Below are 23,617 nucleotides of genomic sequence, written 5' to 3' on the forward strand. Positions count from 1 at the left end.
AGTCTGTTGATTTCAGTGCGCCTCCTTTGAGTACGACTTTGTCAGATATTGTATTAAAATATTTCCCCATTAACAAGCATGGTGTGTAAATAGTTAAGTGATTTAACAACATGACCGACAAGTAAAGTCTAGAGTTCCATTATGTCATCCGTAGAATATTAATTTCCAGTTTACTCAATTTACATTGGCTATACGGTATATTTGGTTGGAGCTATTACATTTTGTCACTTTAATCATACTGATTTGCCTCTGGTTTCCAAAAAGACATCATTTCTGGAGTATGAAACAATGCAGATCTCAAGCGTAATTTGGATTGGTTTGGAAACCTGGCTGAAAATTAAAATTTAAAAGTGCACGCTGTTTTCCACAGATCATCAAGGATGTTCAAAATTTATCAAAGCCGTTTAGCTACAAATGTGCTTTCCTATAAAATTCTATACCATTGCAAACAGTGTCATCCTAATTGAACGGTGGCAGCCCAAGCTGGAACACAGATGTTAATGGGAGATGGTGGCCAAAAGCAAGAGAAGATAATGTTATCTGTCTCTCTCCCTGGTAACTTGTGATGTACTGAGAGTTTTCCTGCCCCTGTGTTGCTTCATGGTCTGCTGTTTGTGAGAAAGGGAAACTGGGAGTGTGTTGATGTTGGGTGTTTTACTGCATATTGTTGTGGGTGGTGGAAGGGGAGATGAGAAGATGTGGGGCTGATACTTCCTGGTTTCACCTTCAGAATGGCTGTACTCATGCAACTTACAAATGCACACCAGTGAAGGGTGTACAGTAGCAATTCATTAAAACACACAGCTACAAGAATGATGCCAATGTGAAAAACATTAATTAAGTTTAGAAATACGTAGAGTGGATGCAAGTGTTCACTAAACTCCTGGGGAAGTAGATAATTTACATCCACAACCTCAGCCGCATAATAAATCCCCCAATTCAAATCTCTTTAGACTGTGACTCTCAATAGATTTCTAAAAATGTACACTTACGGAGTAAACAGAATGCCTAATGGCTTCCAGCAGCACATCAGATTTGTTACACTTATGGGAGGTCTGGCTATCAAATATTCATGCCTGCAGCTCTTATGCAACACTAGGAACTTTTTCACTTGTGAAATAAATAAAAAAGTTCACCAGATGTAGGAGATAAAGGGATTGTTTTATCTGACATGGATGACCAAGTTTTCTTATGGATTATTAATGTTGGGAAAACTCTGAAGGCATGAGCTAGCAAACATTGCTCTTACAGAAGTCCCCATAATGAGGATGTGAAGACTCCTTGGCAGGTACATAAAGGTAAAGGGACCCCTGACCATTAGTTCCAGTCGCGGACGGCTCTGGGGTTGCAGCGCTCATCTCACTTTCCTGGCTGAGGGAGCCAGCGTACAGCTTCTGGGTCATGTGGCCAGCATGACTAAGCTGCTTCTGGTGAACCAGAGCAGCGCACGACAACGCTGTTTACCTTCCAGCTGGAGCGGTACCTATTTATCTACTTGCACTTCGTGCTTTCTAACTGCTAGGTTGGCAGGAGATGGGACTGGGCAATGGGAGCTCACCTCGTCGCGGGGATTCGAACCGCTGACCTTCTGATCGGAAAGCCCTAGGCTCTGTGGTTTAACCCACAGCGCCACCCACATCTTTTTGGCAGGTACACCCACAGCTATATTCCTAATGCAAACAAACAAAGGTAACAAATAATATCTTTCTAGCTTCATGTAAAATGAAAGACATCAGTAAGTCAGCCGTGCTGTATTTGGCGGCCCTTTTGCTCATGCTGCTAAGAAGAGCCCAATCGCAAGGTCCTGCCCTGATGATGGCTCTACTAAGTAGTGATCCTGGGTAGGGAAACTTCCATTCATGGTCTGACTTCAGGCACAGCTGCCTACGGTCCCTGCCTGCCCCGAACCTCTCACACCTTCCTTCCTGTTATGTAGTGTAGTTTCACCCTGGGCCAACAGGGGGATACTGTATATAGTTTTCACTCAGGTCTGTAGATAGTTTTCACTCAGGTCCGCGTCTGTTATTTTAGGCGGGAACTCTGGGCTGTTGTGGTTACAATGTTGACAGCCGGCTGCCTATAAATACAGGCCGGCTGAGCTGTTCGCAGTTAGTTCTATTCCAGCTTACCATAATAAAGAGCTACTTGAAGAAATCGCTGTGCCGGCTGCTATGTCAACCCACGACCTAACACTGGCGACGAGGATGGGATGGATGGACATCAGAGCACAGCCAGATGCGGCCAGCCTCTGAACTGAGCTGAATCACTGAGCTGAATCACAGAGCGAAATCACTGAGCAAAATCACTGGGCAGAACCAATTCAGAGCTGACTGTTCTGGCTAGAGCACTGTGTTCCATCCATCGCCCTTCACGCCGGCATCGGGATCATGGCTTCACTTGTGCCTCTACCGCTTTTTGCGCCAGCCTCTGAATCATGGGACTCCTACCTCGCTCGGTTCGACTGCTACCTCCAAGCCAACGAGCTGACAGAAGTATCACAGGAGCGGAAGCGGGGCCTATTCCTCAGCCTCTGTGGGCCTGAGGTGTTTGAGACGGCCCGAGCGTTGGTTGCGCCTGAAGCAGTCCAGGCAACACCATGGGACACGATCCAAGAGAAGCTCCGCAACCACTACGCACCAAAGCCGTCCAAGATTGCTGCCCGCCATGTGTTCTACCACCGGAACCAGGCAGAGGGGGAGTCAATCAACAACTACACCACCGCCCTGCGACAGGCTGCCATGCACTGTGAGTTCCGAGACTTAGACGATGCCCTGATGGATCGAATCGTCTGCGGGGTCCGGGACATCCATCTGCAACGGCGCCTCCTAGCCAAGCCAGACCTCACGCTACAGAAAGCCATTGAGGAGGCTGTGGCCTCAGAAGCTGCTGAACGCTCCGCCCAGGAGATCCGCAAGTCCAGCAGCCCGCGTCTTGCTAGGGAGCCAGTTCCGGTGCATCATGAAGAGGCCAGCAGTGAGGAGGCATCCTCCAGTGAAGACGATGACGTGCACCAGACAAAGCGGGAGCGCAGGAAGTTCCAACAGAAGTCCAAGGGCCAACCGGAATGTGCTGGCTGCGGAGGCAACCATTCCCGTGCCAAGTGTCGATTCAGAGACGCCATCTGTAGGAAGTGTTCCAGAAGGGGCCACATCGCTAAGGTCTGCCGCTCGGCTCCGTCTGACACCCCCCCTTCATCGACTCGCAAGTCCAAGTCTTCACTCCAGTCTGCCAAGGAAAGTTGTTTCGCTCTCACCAACTGCCGCTGCCCGTCTGGAACCACGATTGGCCAAACCGACTCGCCTACGCGACGCAAGCTGAACGTCACGGTGCTCATTGAAGGAGCTCCATGTGACATGGAGATCGACACCGGGTCTGCCCTGTCCATCGTGTCATGGAGCACCATCAAAAGACTGGTACCCAGAGTGTCCAAAAGGCAACTCGACTCTCACCGCGTACACCTGAGAGACTACCAGGGAAACGACATTCCCGTGGTAGGCGTTGGCCGGTTCCGGATCGCCTTCAAGGATTTTTCGGGCCTGCTCCGGTTGGTGGTGGTCGAAGGTCAGCGGCCAAGCCTCCTAGGGCTAGACTGGTTTGATGCCCTCGGCCTGGAAGTCACCGGCATCAACTGCATCTCTAACGCAGAGACTGAGGGTCTGGTCAAAGACTTTGCCGAGGTTTTTGACGGCACCTTGGGCCAATATACAGGTACGCCCATCTCCTTTAGCCTTGATCCACAAGTCGCCCCCATCAAGCTAAAGCCACGCCGGGTTCCCTTTGCTCTCAAGGCTAAGGTGGACGAACAACTGGACAAACTGATCGCCCAAGGAGTTTTGGAGCCGGTTGACCATGCAAAGTGGGAAACCCCCATCGTCACGCCTGTCAAGCCAGATGGGTCGGTGAGAATCTGCGCTGACTACAAGTGCACGATCAACAAGGCACTTCAGCAGCACGCTTACCCGGTTCCTGTTGTCCAACACCTGCTGCATTCCCTGGGTGAGGGTAAGGTCTTCGCTAAGCTGGACCTTGCCCAAGCCTATCAACAACTGCCAGTCGATGATGCCACTGCTGAAGCCCAGACGATCGTCACCCACCGGGGGGCTTTCCGTTGCCGCCGGTTGCAGTTCGGGGTGAGTGTGGCTCCTGGCATCTTCCAAAGCCTTATGGAGCGTCTCCTGCAAGGGCTTCCGGGCGTGGTACCATATTTTGATGACGTCTTGGTGTCTGCAGACTCACACCAGCAGCTGTTCGAGCGCCTCCGTGCCGTGCTGACCAGGTTCCAGGAGGCCGGGCTCAAGGTAAAGAGGGACAAGTGCCAGATCGCCGTTCCACAGGTAGAGTTCCTGGGCTATCTTATCGATGCCTCCGGTCTTCATCCAACCACATCCAAGATCCGCGCTATCCAGCAGGCCCCCACCCCAAAGAACAAAACGGAGTTGCAGGCATTCCTGGGGCTGCTGAACTTTTATAACATGTTCCTGCCCCACAAAGCCACAGTGGCTGAGCCTCTTCACCGACTCCTTAGCACTAAGACGCCTTGGGCCTGGGGTCATCGGGAGACGGCGGCCTTCAACGCGGTCAAGGCTCTCCTTTCTTCAGACAGTGTGCTGGTACAGTACAGTGAATCCAGGCCGCTGGTCCTTGCCTGCGACGCCTCACCTTTTGGCATCGGTGCTGTCCTTAGTCACCGTTTTCCAGATGGAAGAGAAGCACCGCTCGCCTACTTTTCCAGGACACTATCTCCGACGGAACGGAATTACAGCCAGCTCGACAAGGAGGCATTGGCACTTGTGGCTGGAGTGAAGAGGTTCCATGAATACCTCTATGGCAGGACTTTTGACCTCATCACTGACCACAAGCCACTCCTGGGCCTCCTCGCCGGTGATCGTCCAACTCCACCGGTCCTCTCACCACGCATGCTGCGATGGACTGTTTTCCTGGCTGCCTACCACTACCGGCTCATCCATCGCCCGGGGAAATCGATGGGCCATGCCGACGCCCTCAGCCGTTGCCCTCTTCCAGCAATTGTGGAAGACCCGGCTCCAGCTTCATCGCTCCTTCTGATTGAGGATCTTCCGGCAGCGCCTGTATCGGCTGCCACTGTGGCCTCCGCATCTGCCCAGGATCGCACCATCAGCCGGGTGCTCAACTGGGTGTGGAGGGGGTGGCCACAAGGGCCTGTTGCATCGGAGTTCCAGCCCTTCGCAACCAGACAACATGAACTCTCAGCTCATCGCGGCTGCCTGCTGTGGGGAGACCGCGTCGTGATTCCCCAGGGACTCCGTCAGCGCGTCCTGGAGGCTCTGCACGTTGGCCACCCGGGAATTGTCAAAATGAAGGCGTTGGCTCGGTGTTACGTCTGGTGGCCTAATATGGACGATGCCATCACTGCCTGGGTGTCCGCCTGTCAAGCGTGCCAGGAGTCGAGGCCTGCACCACCGGCAGCTAAGGGACACACCTGGGAGACGCCAAAGACACCCTGGTCGAGGGTGCATATCGATCTGGCTGGCCCCTTTCACGGCCGGACCTTTATGGTAGTGGTGGACGCCTATTCCAAATGGCTGGAGGTCGCCCTGATGCCCTCCACCACTACCGAAGCTGTCATCCGGGTGCTGCGAGGCCTGTTTGCAACGCATGGGTGTCCTGATGTCCTTGTCTCTGACAACGGACCGCAGTTCACGTCAGGCACGTTTGAGCGGTATCTTTTGGGACTGGGCATCCGCCATGCCCTAACGGCACCCTTTCATCCATCCAGCAACGGGCAAGCGGAAAGAATGGTGCGCTCGACAAAAGAGGCACTGGCGCGCCTGGACCGGGGAGACTGGCATGAGCGGGTCGCCGAATACTTGTTCGTGCAACACATCACCCCTCATGCGGCCACAGGGAGGAGTCCTGCTGAACTGCTTATGGGCCGCCGCCTCAGGTCACCGCTCGACCGGCTACACCCAGACTTTGCCGTGGCTGAACCCCCAGGCTGTGCCAACGCACCACGGTCATTTGTCCCAGGAAACCAGGTCTTTGCCCGGAACTATGTGGGGGACATCCCTTGGGTGCCAGCCACAGTAGTGGGAGTCACTGGACCTCGCTCGTACCAGGTGGCACTCGAAGACGGACGCTTGTGGCGACGGCACATAGACCAGCTTAGGCGCAGGGTTGGGGACTTGGACACTACCGAGGTGCCCCCAACTGCGCTTGCGGCTCCAGAAGAGACACGTACAGATGGCGAGGCCCCACCTACACCTCCCTCGCAAGCTGCCAGCGTGGAGCCGAACCAAGCCGTTTCAGAACAGACTCAGACCACTCCACTTGCGGAGGCTCCACCCACAGCAGCGGATCCAGGGGAGTTGGTTCCAACGCCACCTAGAGTCGCACCACAGCCTCAGCGGGAACTGTGTGGCCCTCCGGACTTGGCTACCAGTCCCCGGCGGTCTGGCAGAGTTTCCAAGCGCCCAACTTATTTAAAGGACTATGTTGTTGGACAGGTATCACTGTTGGTCTAAGTATGGGAAATGTAACCGATATGCTTTTGTGCTTAATTGAACCATTACGCGTAGTGCTGTATATAAGGAAACCATTACGATTGTAACTAACGCCTTATCTCGGTGGGGAGGGGTGTTATGTAGTGTAGTTTCACCCTGGGCCAACAGGGGGATACTGTATATAGTTTTCACTCAGGTCTGTAGATAGTTTTCACTCAGGTCCGCGTCTGTTATTTTAGGCGGGAACTCTGGGCTGTTGTGGTTACAATGTTGACAGCCGGCTGCCTATAAATACAGGCCGGCTGAGCTGTTCGCAGTTAGTTCTATTCCAGCTTACCATAATAAAGAGCTACTTGAAGAAATCGCTGTGCCGGCTGCTATGTCAACCCACGACCTAACACTTCCAAATTGAAATTTTGCATTCCTCCTGCTCAGTGCTATTTTTCTAGAAGAAGGAGTGCCGGAACTCACCATGATCACCTCTTTTGTTCTCTTATAATGGCAATGGTGCCCACCTGAAAGGTGCCGGATCTGAGTTCTGGTGAGCTCTGGCTGAAAAAAAGAAAAGCCCTGCTCCCACTCCATTTGCCAGTTTGGTAAAGGATTACTGGACCTGAGTCTGCAGCTATTTAACTCTGTTGTCCAAAAGAACAAGTCCATCTTCCATAGTGAGTGAAATATACTCGGAGTCGAGAGTGGATTTCATGCTCTTTATTCAGCTCATAGTGGTGAGGAGGAATGGAAGTTCCCCCAGAATGTCTGTTTTATATACATTATTTACACAATGGGCCCCACGTGATTGGCTAATTCCAGGATTCTCCTGTAGGCCAATCAGGTTGCGGATTCACTTCCACCTGGAGCTGGATTGGGTGGCTCCTGTGGACCAATCAGACTGCTGCATTCTGAATCCTATTCTAGGACCAATCAGACTGCTGCATTCTGAATCCTATTGTTCTAGGACCAATCAGACTGCTGCATTTTGGATCCTATTCAACTCAGCACATAACAGTGAGGTTCATAACAACCACCTTATTTCTGGCAAGAAAACGCCTGCAAAGAAAAGCAGGTGGAAATTAAGCAGCAAAATATATCCATCATCTTATTTTCCTACCATTAAATGAAACTTGAGCCTTCCCATAAAAAGAAGTGGCAACTTTCCTAAACCAGCCTCCTGCTGAAGCCATTGCATGAGAGCCATAATGGGGAAGAGGATCGTGCAACAATTTCCACAAAATAGTTAACACTGCAGATCGGTAATCCTTCCATAATCTGAAATATTGGCTCTGTGCCAAACCCTGTGCTTTCATATACCTCTGAGGAAATTATGGCCTTTCAGTTTGTGGAAAAATAGAAAAGCTTTCTTCCCCTCTTTCTTTTCTTTAATAAGTAAAATATCAAGCATTTTGCACAAAGCAAACTAATCACCTAGAAGAGAAGGCAAAGTATGCAAATGAACCTTTCCGCATGGCTGGGCAGGTCTATTCAAGGTACAGTTGGGGACAAGAAGTTGATTTTGCCATAATGTATAACTATCTCATCCTCTCACTTTTCCCACCAATAATTCAACATAAATGATACGGTATCAAAAGCACAAAAATGCATTAATCTGTGCATTAACAAAATAAATCCAGGAAATAGATAAAAAGTAGTACTTTTAAAGGAAATCAGCCCTGAGTGCTCACTGGAAGGACAGATTGTGAAGCTGAGGCTACAATACTTTGGCCACCTCATGAGAAGAGAAGACTCTCTGGAAAAGACCCTGATGCTGGGAAAGATGGAGAGCACAAGGAGAAGGGGACGACAGAGGACAAGATGATTGGACAGTGTTCTCGGAGCTACTAACATGAGTTTGACCAAACTGCGGGAGGCAGTGGAAGACAGGAGTGCCTGGCGTGCTCTGGTCCATGGGGTCACGAAGAGTCGGACACAACTAAATGACTAAACAACAACAAAGTGCTTTTTAAAAACCAGGCAGGATAATATATATACTAGCATTGTCAGGATTTTAAGCCTGAGTTGTAAACATTTGGTTTTACCAATCTGAAATAAAGCTTCAGAACTCCAAAGATGTATATGCATATATGTAAACACACACACACACACACACACACACACACACACCTCTGCAGATTTGAAGTTTTAATTCAGTTTGGTCAAATCAAATGTTCACAATCAGAGCTTTTTTCCATCCAGAACTCACTGGAACTTAGTTCCGGCACCTCTCAGGTGGGTGCCAATGCCATTCTAAGAGAACAAGGGAGGTGTTCATGGTCAGTTCTGGCACCCTTTCCCCCTGAAAAATAGCACTGTTCACAACTCTGGTTACTAGAAATCCTGGCATTGCCTAAAAATGAAGATCTTAAGAAGGAGACCCTTCATTTTTTGTCTAAAGGGTCATGGGTAGGGGAAACCAATGACCCTACAGATGCTGTTGGCCCTCCCATTATCCCCAGCCAGCATGCAATGGCCAGGGATTATGGAGTTGTAATCCGACATCTGGATAGATGGGTTCCTTACCCTGATGCTGCTGAACTACAGCTCCCATCAGCCTCGGCAAACAGGGCCAATGATCTGGGATGATGGAAGTTGTAGTTTGGCAACAACTGGAGGGCCAAAGGTTCCCTACACCTGCTTTAGGTTAATTGAGGCCCTGCAGCATGAAATAAATTAATAAATTTAGATACAAAAAAAATGGAGGAATCCCAAAATGGCTGCATGTAAGGAATGGATTAGTTGACTATGACAAATAGCACACATTAAGCAAAAATGTAAGGTTTGCAAGAAGTGAGTGTGTAAAGAAGAACCTGTTAAAGACTGGATAATTTTTATTCTTGAAAGCAATATCATTTTGATGCTCTAATTGTTTACTCTTTTAAAAAAATATTAGGCATATTTATAGCCAATCCTTCATCAGAGTAGATTTCAGGGCAGAGTATAATCATAGAATCATAGAGTTGGAAGAGACCACAAGGGCCATCGGGTCCAACCCCCTGCCAAGCAGGAAACACCATCAGAGCACTCCTAGAATCATAGAGTTGGAAGAGACCACAAGGGCCATCGAGTCCAACCCCCTGCCAAGCAGGAAACACCATCAGAGCACTCCTGACATATGGTTGTCAAGCCTCTGCTTAAAGACCTCCAAAGAAGGAGACTCCACCACACTCCTTGGCAGCAAATTCCACTGTTGAACAGCTCTTACTGTCAGGAAGTTCTTCCTAATGTTTAGGTGGAATCTTCTTTCTTGTAGTTTGGATCCATTGCTCCGTGTCCGCTTCTCTGGAGCAGCAGAAAACAACCTTTCTCCCTCCTCTATGTGACATCCTTTTATATATTTGAACATGGCTATCATATCACCCCTTAACCTCCTCTTCTCCAGGCTAAACATGCCCAGCTCCCTTAGCCGTTCCTCATAAGGCATTGTTTCCAGGCCTTTGACCATTTTGGTTGCCCTCCTCTGGACACGTTCCAGTTTGTCAGTGTCCTTCTTGAACTGTGGTGCCCAGAACTGGACACAGTACTCCAGGTGAGGTCTGACCAGAGCAGAATACAGTGGCACTATTACTTCCCTTGATCTAGATGCTATACTCCTATTGATGAGGCCCAGAATTGCATTGGCTTTTTTAGCTGCCGCGTCACACTGTTGGCTCATGCCAAGTTTGTGGTCAACCAAGACTCCTAGATCCTTTTCACATGTACCAGGTATCACCCATCTTGTATTTGTGCCTCTCATTTTTTTTGCCCAAGTGCAATACTTTACATTTCTCCCTGTTAAAATTCATCTTGTTTGTTTTGGCCCAGTTCTCTAATCTGTCAAGGTCGTTTTGAAGTGTGATCCTGTCCTCTGGGGTGTTAGTCACCCCTCCCAGTTTGGTGTCATCTGCAAATTTGATCAGGATGCCCTTGAGTCCATCATCCAAACATCCATCATAATGCAGAATATAAAAACTACAAATTACATATTATTAGTTCAAAGCGGATTTTTTTTAAAAAAAGACACCAACAACTCTTTGCAATATATTTAGTTTATAAATACATGCTATTTTCCTGTTACCATTTACATTTTTGAAAAGAAAGAGATTCCTTGGTTGCTAAGTAAAGGCAAACTCTAAGTGGATTCCACCTTTTCCTATATGAATACAAATATGAATATTCATGTATAGGCAGTCTGGTGGGACACAACCAAAAGGATAGTATCAGACTCCTCCAATCAATGTAACTCACATCAAGTGCGTGGTGTGTATCTGACAAAGAATGTTCTAACCTACATTCAGTCATTCATGCATGATTTTTTGCCTTCCTCAAAGTTGGCACATTTGGTGGAAATGCCAATGAAACAGGCCCCACTCACACCAAATATGTAATGAACTGTAGAGATAATAAATGCTGTATATAGTCAAACCAAAGACCATAGTATTCTGGCACAAGGCACATGCAATTTGAATGGGTTGTTAATTTCAGCACTGCATACTTTGGTATCGCTTTGACCATTGTTCAGATCAGCGCAGTTGTGCCTGGTTCTGAAGAAAAAGCAATGGCGAGAATCAAATCACATGCTTTCCTGCGCAACAACTGAAGAGAAATAGTTTCGTCATGATGACTCAGCAGGCTTTCCCGTCCAACATGTTTATTCAGCATTCTTTGATTGCTCCTTTCAGTATATTAAACGACAGAACAGGCATGTATAAACTATTTATTTTGCAAGGAAGGTGGCCTGATTCATATCTCAGTTGTGGCAAAGTACTTGGATTTATGCAGAGCAAACCTATTCTTGAGTTACTGTGGCTGAGGAGGCATAGGTCTTGCCTCCAGTGTAGCACTATGTAAGCTTCTTGTCAGCACAAGGATATCTGCTTGCACAACAGGACTTTCCTCCTCTCTCCTTCCCCAGCGCCACCCCTCAACCCATTCTGGGGTTCCCCCGACCCTCTAAAGGAGGCACATGCAAACTCCGGCCCTCCAGATGTTTGGGACTACAATTCCCATCATCCCTGACTACTGGTCCTGTTAGCTAGGGATGATGGGAATTGTAGTCCCAAACATCTGGAGGGCCGGAGTTTGCCTATGCCTGCTCTAAAGCACATCTGGGAAGGTTGCAGAGGGAAGAGATGGAGGGAAACGCCTGTTGCACAAGCAGGTATCCTTGCACTAATGGGATGAGGGAGTTTCACACTGCTCATAGGCCTTACTGGAAGCCCCAGTATGCTGGTGGAATGCAAGGTATGCTTCTGGCACAAAAGGCATCCAACAGAACACTCCGATTCGCCAGTGGAACACTCTGTCAAATTCCGTCCCATTCCTCTGTCCAATTAAAACCCACTTTGCTGTCTGGGCAGAAGGCTGGGACTTCCCCGCAAATGGCAGAGAGGAACAGGTGTGGGTGGAGGTGAGAACAGAACAGTGACTCAAGAGGGGAAGCACCAGTGGCAGCTTCCTGACACTGTCATCTACTTTCAGGAGGTGTAGACAGAGCAGACATTTCCCAATAAAAATTAATAAAAAATGACCATATTATCTGAGGAGAGGGAGCTGGGATAGCCAGAAATTTATCCTATAATACACTAAACACATCTGTGGGCCTAGACAAAACAATGCAGCTGTCCAGTGGGTTAGACAGCAGTGCAAAACAACATGTGAAAACAATATTTATCAGCATTTGAAAGACAATTGCTACTACAGCTGGCATTACTCTCATACTATTGTAGTGGCTAGAGTGTGACCTTGTGATAAATGCTGCTCTTTGTGTTCTTCCTCCTACCCACAATCACTTAAGAGGCGAAGGCTTCTCCTCCCTTCACTACCAAGGTGACCACTGCGGAAGAGGAATTTGAGCTCAGACACAGGCAGTCCACATTTGGGGCAATGTTTCTAAGTTTACCCATCTCCCCTGCCTTCACTTTGGAGGGGAACGAAGACCACAAGGAGAGGGATCTGGGCCAAAGGGTGTACTGCCTGAGTTAGGTTCTCCTGCCTCCCATGAACACTTCAGAAGGAAGGAGAGGGCTTACCGCATTTTATCTCTGAGGCAGCAGAGATGATTTTGCAGGTCCTTACATTGGCTCAAGTAAGCATTCCCTGATGGTTAAAGTACGGCACTTGTGGGGTGCAGGCCTCATTATATTTTCATTTAATGGTAGCAGGTAGAAATCTTCTTCAACCATTCCTTCATCCTATGTACTAAACAGAAAGGAAGCTATGAATAGGATAAAAACAACAACACTGGGACCCATTTTTCTTTTTTATTTAAGAAAAAGATAGCTGGCATTTTATCATAAAAAATACCAAACAAAATCTCAAAGCAATATACAAAACAGAAACCAGTCTGATGAAAACCTATTTAAACTATATTTTACTGTTCCAAAAGTAAGTGACAGAAGCCCAGGATTATCCCTGTGAGAAAGGTCTTCAACAGGTGCCAAATTCTTCTCTAGAATGCTAGAACCTGTTTAAGCTGTTATTTGTGGTCACACAGGCAGGGCTTTTTTCAACAGGAACTTGCTGGGCACCACTGCCATTCTAAGAGAACAAGGGAGGTGATGTGCGTGGATGACGTCAGCATGCCGAGCAACATGCTGACGTCATGTGCGCACCTTGTGCACAGTGCTCACCCCATGTGCACACGTCGCATGACGTGCTGACGTTAGTCACACGCAGACCGCAGGGCGGGTGCAAGTGACATGGGCACAAGGCGCAGGCTGCGCAATAAGGTAAATATGTTGTGCAGCATGCACATCTGGCTGCTGCAGATTTGGGGGAGCTGGTTGAAAATTTTGGGGAGCCCTTGGCCCCCCGGTCACCCTAGATGGCGCCTATGATCAGGTGCAAAGGAGGAGAAATGATTCCTATCTTCGACACTTGGCTAGAAAATAAAGAGTGCAACAGGTACAGCTTTTTTCACCAGCAAAACATGAATGTAAGAAGAGCCTGCTGGATCAGGCCAGAGGCCCAGCTAGTCTAACATCCTATTCTCATGGTGTTCAACCAGATGCCTGTGGGAAGCACACAAGCAGGACAAGCGGAGCACAACAGCACTCTCCATCCCTGCAATTCTCCACCAAGTTGCACTCGTCAGTGTTTGCCTTTTCTGTACAACTACTAAAAGCTCTGACCCTTGGCCATGCGGGCTGGGGCTAATGGGAACTGGAGTTCAACAACACTTAGAAGGTCACAAGTTCCCTATCCACGTTCTAGAGTGAAAAAGAGGGGGGGGGGACACAGAACAGACAGTAAAAAAAATAAAGCAGGACATTTCCATTTTGCAGGCTGGTGTCAGTGGCTTACTTTGGGCTCTCAAATTTCAGCGGCACCCCGTGCAATGCTAAAATTCAGCCCTCCATGTCCCCCCACTCCATCCTACAGCATCGTGGAGCCCCCTGCAGCGTGGCGCCCAGTGCGGTCGTGCTACCCTAAAAGCGCATCTGCTGGTGTTAACTGTGATCGGAAAATGACTGATAACATGTTAATAATTGGCAAGGGAAAAGTTCAGACTCCTGGGTTCCTGCTCCAGCATATATTTTTGGTGTGCAGTATTTGAGTGATTAAGTAATCCTACACCTCAAACATAAAACGGGGCTATCGGTGCCTAGTCTCACAGAGGTAATCATATTCATGGGATTCATGCATTGTGGCCGTACGGCTACTCAAGCTGAGCGCCAGATACAGACGCTCACGAGGAGTAAGGGCAGAGAGCCAGCGGAAAGCTCTTATTACAAACAGGTGAAACCCAGATTTGTTTCAACATGAGAGGAAACTGAATTCAGCCCAGCAGTAAGTTGTCCCAGTGAACTTTGCTCAAGGTGCAGGAACCAGGGGGAAACACAACACCAGTGGAAATCCCCTCTCACTAAAAGGAATGAAGGCTCTTTAAGTGTTTAACCACAGTGCTGTGTCAGAAAGAGGAATGTCCCAACTTAGCCGAGAGGATCAGCTCCACCCCGCGGTGTGCAGGGAGAATTTCAACCCTAGCTTTGCGAAGCTAGGGACCTCTGTGTGTGAAACCCCGTATCAGGCAGCTTGGCAAACTCCAGAGAGACAGCTTGGGAGACAAACAAATGGCTGCATTTCAGCAGAAGTCACAAACATCTACGAGGGGGATTTTGCGAAAGAAGAGCATGCCTGACAACTTGCTGACACAATCTTAAGAGACACTGTTGAACCAGAACTGTTACAAACAAAACTAAATGCTATGGGTTAGTATCTGAAAGCAAAATAAAATATAATAAATAACCTCATCTCTTTTCTAGGTGCAATTATAGCTACAATGTTTTGGCAAAAGTTTGCCTATCACTGTTAAATGACTGTAAAACTATGAATATTATTATTTTAAGGGCTTTTTAAAAGGCCCTGCACAAAATAATAATATCATGTTTAAAATATGTATTTAATTCTACGGATAGAACACATTACAATAAATGTAAGAGAAAATACTGCAAATACAAGATTTCTAAGGCTAGTATCTCTAAAGCACTTTCAAAGTAATTATTATCTAATAAAAATGGTCTCTTGGAAGCATTTATTGCACAGCACATCATAAATAAACAATTAAATCATAAAACTATGAAATATAATTTTAAAAAGTAGCATTAAGTGGGTGGGTTTCCTTAGAGTATGATTACTGATTAATGTTGGATATCAGCCTTAAATTAGTACTGTGCTAAAAATTATTTGGCGTTGTCCATCAATTAACAAGAAAAGAAATTGATTTTAAAATTATTAAAGGGGAGAGAACATGCTAGTGAAATTTTCATGGGTGGCTGCAGGGAAATGTCACACATACTTCTGAGGTGGCCAAGGGTGTTTGTTTGTTTGTTTCATAAAATTTATACACTGCTTGATTGTAAACAAACAAACAAACAAACTTTAAAGTGGTTTACAAAAAGATAAAACAAAGTCACGAAAAAAAATCACCACTACACTTTAAAACATTCAAAAGCTAAAATACTAAAATGGATTAAAATTACTTCAACTTTCTAAGCATCTGGGTAAAAAGGTAAAGGTAAAGGGACCCCTAACCATTAGGTCCAGTCGTGACCGACTCTGGGGTTGCGGTGCTCATCTCGCTTTATTGGCTGAGGGAGCCAGCATACAGCTTCCGGGTCATGTGGCCAACATGACTAAGCCGCTTCTGGCGAACCAGAGCAGCACACGGAAACGCCGTTTACCTTCCAGCTGGAGCAGTACCTATTTTTCTACTTGCACTTTGACATGCTTTCGAACTGCTAGGTTGGCAAGAATGTTTCTAGCAAGCACCAAAAAGAGTACAGTGAAGACACCTGCTTGATCTCAATAGGCAGGGAGTTCCACAGGTGCCACCACACTAAGCAACTGAGTTCTTATAAATGTAGAACGAGTGTTATGTGACACTAGTAGTGCCAATTCATTCTTTCATTTTGCCAATTGAAGTGGCCAAGTGGACACACGTAGGGTAAGGCAATCCCATAGGTAAACCGGTCCTAAGCTGTTAAGAGCTTTATATGCTAACAGTAACACCCGGTACTTGGCTCAGTAGAAAACTGGCAGCCAATGCAACTCCCCGAGCATAGGTGTTATATGCTGACAGGGCCTCACTCTTGTCAGCAATTGCGCTGCATCATTCTGCACTAACTGTGCCTTCCGGATCAAGCACGAGGGGAGCCCTATTTAGAGCACACTGCAGCAATCCAGTTTTCTAATTGTGGTGGCAAGGCTTTCCTGGTCCTGGAATGACCGTAGCTTCTATCTTTACATCCATTCAAATATGCCGCCATAGGCTGAGTGGGACGCCAGACCAGCTGATTTGCAATGGCTGCAGAAGAAGGAGAAAAGGGAGCAAAAACAAGAGTTCCTGTGGTACTTATAAGGAAGTGACAAAGTCTTACGTGTCTGCAGATGAAGTAGATGTTCTGGCAAAAAAGAAGAAGGTACTGTATTTTAATATGGTTTGGACAGCTAAAGTTTCGAAATGAAGGACTTCTGTGTAAATACTGTCCCTGGATGCCTGTCATTTAAGGACCATACCGTGGTGCCTCGCAAGATGAAATTAATCCGTTCCGCGAGTCTCTTCGTCTTGCAGTTTTTTCGTCTTGCGAAGCACGGCTATTAGCGGCTATTAGCGGCTTGGCGGCTATTAACGGCTTAGCGGCTTAGCAGCTTTAAGAAAAAGGAAACGAACTCGCAAGAACTCGCAAGACGTTTCGTCTTGCGAAGCAAGCCCATAGGGAAATTCGTCTTGCGGAACGACTCAAAAAACACAAAACCCTTTCGTCTAGCGAGTTTTTCGTCTTGCGAGGCATTCATCTTGCGGGGCACCACTGTATTTACATGAGTCTAATGTGCCATTGAATCTAATGCGCACCTCAATTTTCAGAAACTTGAAACCCAAAAAAGTATTTGCTGGCAAATGTAAATGTGCCATTGAATCTAATGCGCACCTTTCACAACATAATTTGGCCAAAAAAGGTGAACAGTAGAATCGAATATATACGGTACTTAACACCCAAACCTAAACAGTCTAGTTTCTCCCCCTCCCATTTTTCCAACAGCATGTTATCAGCTTTCCAATTGCACATACAGTGGTACCTCGGGTTAAGAACTTAATTCGTTCTGGAGGTCCGTTCTTAACCTGAAACTGTTCTTAACCTGAGGCACCACTTTAGCTAATGGGGCCTCCCGCTGCCGTGCAATTTCTGTTCTCATCCTGAAGCAAACTTCTTAACCCGAGGTACTATTTCTGGGTTAGTGGAGTCTGTAACCTGAAGCGTCTGTAACCCGAGGTACCACTGCATCTTTCCTCAATGGCCAAAGGTGGATTTAGGGGAGCATGACCAGTGCTGAGCTGAGAAGGTGCCACAGGGGGCTCTGCAACAATGACTTAGAACGGGAGGCGAGAGGCAATGGGGCATCAAATGTGGGTGTTGCACAGGGCGCCGCTGCAATTTTATAGCCCAAAGCCCACCACTGCAACTGCACACTCAAAAAAACCTGCTTGTGGACTTCCTATGGGTTGGCCACTGTGAGGAGAGGATGCTGGACTAAATGGACCTTTGGTCTGATCCAGCAAGTTATTCTTAGGTTCTTTTTGGTACTCGAAATTTGGCATTGCCACTGTGGTTCAGTATCCTGGATTAGAGCTCTCATTGCACCTGAACCACTGAACAGCTTTCATTAGAAATAAACTAAATGACAGGATGTTGTTCTGAATCCCTGACTCCCACACATTCACTTGTGTCGCTGTGATCATTTCCTGGGGGGGGGGGGGCTGGGGCTGGGAGGAAGCACTTTGGTACAATCCTCTAACCACTTTGAGCATCTTTTGCATGATTTTTAGCTGTGACTCACACACTCCTAAAAGCGCGTGGGGGAGGGGGATGTAATGCAACAGCATGTGTATGTTATTGACTCTATTTTCTTGGCATGAGAATTGCAGGTGAAGAGACTTAATCACCAACTATGGGGGATTCGCATAACAAATTTGCAAAGGAGGAGCGAGCAATCAAATTAAGAAGATTCCCCTTTTCTTTTCTTCACGAGGAACATATTCAGGAGGTTGCTGGCAATGCATTGCTGTTCCATTTTCCCTTCCATAAGTAGGAGAGTGCTCAAATGCTGCAAACCTATTGTTGTTGTTTCAGTTCTGGTCTTCTCAGATCCATTTCCCTTCTTTTTCACCCCCACAATCCTCAGCCTCATTTGCTGATCGTTCCGATTGGCTGTGTGACAACAAGACATGCAATTTTGTCAAGGTCACCACACCACTACACCCAGCATGAGAGCCGGTGGTGGTGCAGTGGTCAGAATATTGGACTAAGACCTGGGAGACCAGGCTTCAAATCCCCACTCGGCTTTGAAACTCACTGGGTGACCTCGGACCAGTCACTCACTCTCAGCCCAATCTACCTCACTGGGTAGCATAAAATGCTGTGAGAATAAAATGGGGAGGGGGAGTACTATATATGCCACCTTGAACTCCTAGGAAGAAATGTAAAAATAAAATAAAATTTTATTTTAAAAATTGTCCATGACACAGAAAGAAAATCACAGCCAACTGCATTTTAACAGCAGTATGAGCAAGCAAGGCTAGGGAAAGTGAGGCCGATGGATAATGGCACCACAAGGATGCGAAGCAGTAGCAGACAAAGGAAACAAAATGAGCAGAACAGTCTTGAAATGATTAATACTTTTCAGCATTTTGTCCAAATGTGCTCCTTCCCAAGCAGCTATCAAAATCAGCGACCTGGCAGACCCATGCCCCAAAACATTTCTGAGTTCCCTTTTGGCTCTGAAGGTTTCACTAGGCATTGCCCACATAACTAAAATATTTGCAGGTCTAGACACTTGTTTTGCTTCTTCTAATGGAAGCAGAAATTTGCTAGATGCCGGAATCAGTGTCAATTGTTGTGCTTTTTCTGCAGTTGTGCAGTATTACAGGATACATACAGTCCTGCCTTTGGCCTACAGGGGAGAAGGAGCAGTACCTGGCAATGCACCTCCGTTCCCATTGATTCACAGATGTTGCCTGGTGGATCTGGTCACAGGTGTGATACAAATTTGCCATGATGTCCAAGTGCTACAAAATGCTCTTCCCTCCTAGCTTCGTTCTTATAGCAAAGAGACTGTTAGGCTATTGCAATCCCGACTTTGTGTTCCATTTGACCAGACAGAATCATCTTTGACTCTTCTGACAGCTTGCCAGTTTCCAGAGAACCACACAAGAGCGAAGACATTGCTGTATTAAGTGACCACACTCGTCGGTCCAATTACAAGCTGGCTGGCAGGTTTAATTTTTCGGCTGTCTCTGACAGGGCCACTTTAAGTTCTTACTGCCTTTGTCGGTTTGCATCACAGAGCTAGCATTGTTTAAATGCAGCACGTTATTTCTGGCCTGTGTGATTCAGAGAGCCCAGCCATTCACACAGAGAAAGCTACAGCATGCGTATGCCACTGCCTCTTATTTTCATGGCATGGGAATTGCCGCTGAAGGGGACTAATCATCAGGTACGGCAGATTTGCTTCATAAATTTGCAAATTAGGAGTAAACGATCAAATAGCTTCTTGCAGCTTTAAATCGCATGGCTCCTGCTGACTTTAAATGGGAGTTTGTGCCATGAAATAATAACGTTCCTACAGTTGTAGAACACCTTTCTGCGGGAAAATAATCAAACAGCGCCGCACGCTTAACTCACCAAGTTGGCAGTCTATATAGGCTTCTGTTTGCCTAAGAAAATAAAATGTCGGGGGAGCCCACGCATAGGCATTTCATATTTGCAGGAGTGAGGGTAGTACCCAGGCTATAAACCACTGGGAACTTAAAACACATAGCTACACTACCACACCCTCCCACATTTCTCTGCTGAAAATAGGGATGTCCTTTTCAATAATAATCATCAATTTATTATTTATACCCCACCCATCTGACTGGGTTGCCTCAGCCACTCTGGACAGCTTCAATATATAAAAACATAATAAAACACAAAACATTTATAAAAAAAAATCCTCTACAGGGCTGCCTTCAGATGTCTTATAAAGGTTGTAGAGTTACTTATCTCCTTGGTTTGGGGGGGGGGTCACATAACTCCATACCCTCCAACATTTCTCTGATGAAAATAAGGATGTCCTAAGGAAAAGCGGGACATTCCTGGATCAATTCAGAAACTGGGACGGCTTCTGTAATTCTGGGACTGTCCCTAGAAAATAAGGACAGCTGGAAGGTCTGCACTACAAACTTAAACTGAGTTAACCGCCATTTTTGTTGTTGTTTAGTCGTTTAGTCGTGTCCGACTCTTCGTGACCCCATGGACCAGAGCATGCCAGGCACTCCTGTCTTCGTTAACTGCCATACTGTCTTATTAATAAACTTTGGTAATTGTAGCTCCATTTGGATAGCTAGAGACTTCTATTAGAGAACTCAGCACCTTCACTGAACAACAGTTCAGGATTCTATAGGGAAACCATTACAGCTAAATTTATAGAAAGCCAATGTAAGTCTGTAGTGTACATATACATACTGTATATGCCCACCAAAAGTCTGTCCCACTTGATGCCTGCCTGATTTACACAAAAAAGAATAGTGCAACAAGTCTGTCGAGCCATGCTGAACCCCACATCCTACTCTCCTTGTCCGCATTCTATTTTCGGCATTTGCATGGAAGTTAATACTTCAGAAACCAGGTACTCATTCACTGCAATTCTCTTGATACAGTCTGCCTTTTATGAGGGCACAGAATATAGTGCACAGTGTATAAAATGAATGGTATAGTGTCCCCATGCTCAGTTTGCATATAGAAAACCCATGTTAACATCTACTCAGCTGTGAAGCTTACTAGGTGACCTTGTGCAAGTTGCTATCTCTCAGTCCAACCCAGCCCACAAGGTGTTTTTGAGGCTGAAATGGGTTTCTATATATTTTGGAGGAAGACTGAAATATAAATGTAATTAATTGTCAGGTAAATTCTACTTCAGGGGTAGATCATTTCAGCTGCAAAAATAAAACACAAAGTGAGGGCCCATTCTGTAGTGATATGTAAAGTAATGCTTAATACAGACTTGCTGAGGAACGTGCAGCTTTTCAGCTGCCACCCAGTGAATCCATAGCCAAGATGAGTTTTGACTGAAGTAATTCTACACTCAGCATTCAGTCCAGTAGGCACTCTAGGTCTCCAATTAATTTATACTTAATAAAATGGGAATTAAAAGCAAAATGCCCCTTTCCAACTGTAATTATAATCACTTCTAATTTGACTGCAGTTATCACTGGCTATATTTTCTCTGGGCATTAACTTCTAAAGCACCTCGCTTTCCCAGATTTCACAACACAGTGGATACAGACAGTTCAAGATGGAAAGGGAAAGCAGCTCAGCAGCCAAGGAAATGCTGTGCAACTGTGGTTCTGGTTCTTGGGAAATCAGTGATGGTCATGCATCCTCTTTGAGGCACCTACTTTTAAGAGTCCAGCTCTTTAGAAGCTGCAAATAAACAGCCAAGTGAACTCAAATTACATTTTTTTAAGTGGGTGGGAGGGGTGAAAACAAAGTCTTGCCAAACACCCCGTGGTTCATTTTCTCCTTGGAGAAAAAGGAGGTGGGGGAAGGGAAGGTGGGAGCAGATTGCCACATAGCTATGAAATTGCTTTAATAGTCTCTGAGGAAACAACTGCAGTAAAAGGGGATTTCCTGGAGGGCCAAAAAGCTTTATAACTTTGGCTCTGTCCAAAGCCTCCTGAGTGGATATGGCTCTCACTTCTTTGCTGCAGCATTACAAACTCACATTCCTATGGGGGCACCTTTGAAAAGTTGGGTTTGAGTAACTGGCCTGAGGCTGGAAGCTCACTTTGCTGCGTTTTGTGAAAATCATGTCACTGAGATGACATTCCTGGAATGTCCTGCCTTGAGTTGACGAATACTGAATCACAACGAAGTTTCCTTTGGTTGCTTGATTTACCCCTGCCTTGCCTGGCACCTGATGTGGAATGGATTCAGATGACCATGTGAGTTAGTGCATCCATAGTTTGTGCATTTGCAAAAACCCTGTTCTCACACTGAGGGTTCTGGAGATGGTTCTTGCCCAGCTTGTAAGTGGCAATCATTTGTTCTGCAATGGCCTGTCCTTCACTGGAAAGTCTGCCTGTAAACTGACCATAACAGTTTACCCTTAAATAAAATACTTAAATGTTTCAGCTCACAAAGGATCTTGCTGTACTTATTACAGAATAGCTGAGACTCTGCATTATTGATGACAGTTATGGGAGCATAGGAGAAAAATAGTGCAGCAAGCACACCAAACAGCCTTATATTATGACCTATCTAGCCCTATGCTGTGTCTACACTGTGACTAACAGTAGAGCTCTAGGGGTTCAGGACTATTTCCCTAGTCCCTCCTGGAACTGAAGCCATGAACTGAACATGGGACCTTCTGCATATGAAGCATGTGCTCTGCTACTGAGCTACATGAATGCATGTACAGTGGTACCTCAGGTTACATACACTTCAGGTTACAGACTCTGCTAACCCAGAAATATTACCTTGGGTTAAGAACTTTGCTTCAGGATGAGAACAGAAATCGTGCAGCAGCAGCAGGAGGCCCCATTAGCTAAAGTGGTGCTTCAGGTTAAGAACAGACCTCCAGAACGAATTAAGTTCTTAACCCGAGGTACCACTGTAAATGCATGGCGACTGGAGTCAAAATGCATCTGCACCCCATTACTCAATTTAACAAGGAATGGGTGGAACCATCTGGTTCTGTTTTGCAAAGTTCTGGTGGGCGGGGAGCAGAATGAGATCATTCCACTCCAATGAAATTCTGGAGTAGACCTTAGAATCAGGACTGACTTGAAATTCACTCTACATAAACTTCTTGCTGCCTGCGTCGATGTCTGACAGAGTGGGGAAAGGTATGTTCTAGCATATTCAGGAGCTATGTTAGACCCTCTCCCATACAACAGCCAGATATATTGGCAAGAGTGTCCCCTTTAGGGTCGCCACTTGCGCATTTGAAAGCAGCCCTGTACTGGGAAGTTTTTAATGTTTGATGTTTTGCTGTGTTTTTATTACGTTGGAAGCCACCCAGAGTGGCTTCTGCAACCCAATAAGATAGATGGGGAATAGGTAATAAATTATTATTATTTATCAAAAAATAAAGAAAATGCATTCTCCACAAAGGATCAGGTCAGGTCAGGGCAGATCAGAAATATCCCAATAAGTTTAACATACATAATTATTAAATTAATATTTACATAAACATATGTATATTTTAAATAAAATAAAGATTATGTTTCTGCCTACCCAAACCATACCTTTACTTTTTTACCTTTTCTGGTTTACATTATATATATTAAAAATCAATATTGCAGCAAACCCTTTTGCCAGTTTGGTAACAAACCAGTGTAAAGTTGTTTGATTTTAAGAGGGTCAGATTAGCTCACAATTTCTACACTTTTTGTAGTACACAAGTGAACTTGTAAGCATTCTTACTTTTCTCTTAAAACGGGTTTGCGCATCTCAGAATTGAACATGAAAGTACAGTAAGACTTACGTACATCAAAGTTTAAGGAGACCCATTTTGTTTTGGCCTTTTGTATTCCTACTGAGCTTCATTCAAAGATTTAAATATATTATCCCCTGCATGGGCACAGCCAAGGGGGGCAGGGAGGGGCAGCTGCCCCCCATCAA

At 46.2% G+C, this 23,617-nt stretch overlaps 1 protein-coding gene across 1 annotated transcript in view; it reads right to left on the bottom strand.

Moving 5' to 3' along the window:
• The window catches only part of TMEM170B (transmembrane protein 170B), a 92,981-nt gene that overhangs the window by 7,015 nt on the left and 62,349 nt on the right, over window positions 1-23,617 (bottom strand). The window contains exon 4 of the transcript XR_013988931.1: window positions 12,485-12,653. The gene's annotated coding sequence lies outside the window, so the exon portion shown is untranslated. The remainder of the gene's footprint in view (window positions 1-12,484; window positions 12,654-23,617) is intronic.

Source organism: Podarcis pityusensis, assembly GCF_964106645.2.
Source record: "Podarcis pityusensis genome assembly, chromosome: 7".
Taxonomy (NCBI): Eukaryota; Metazoa; Chordata; class Lepidosauria; order Squamata; family Lacertidae; genus Podarcis; species Podarcis pityusensis.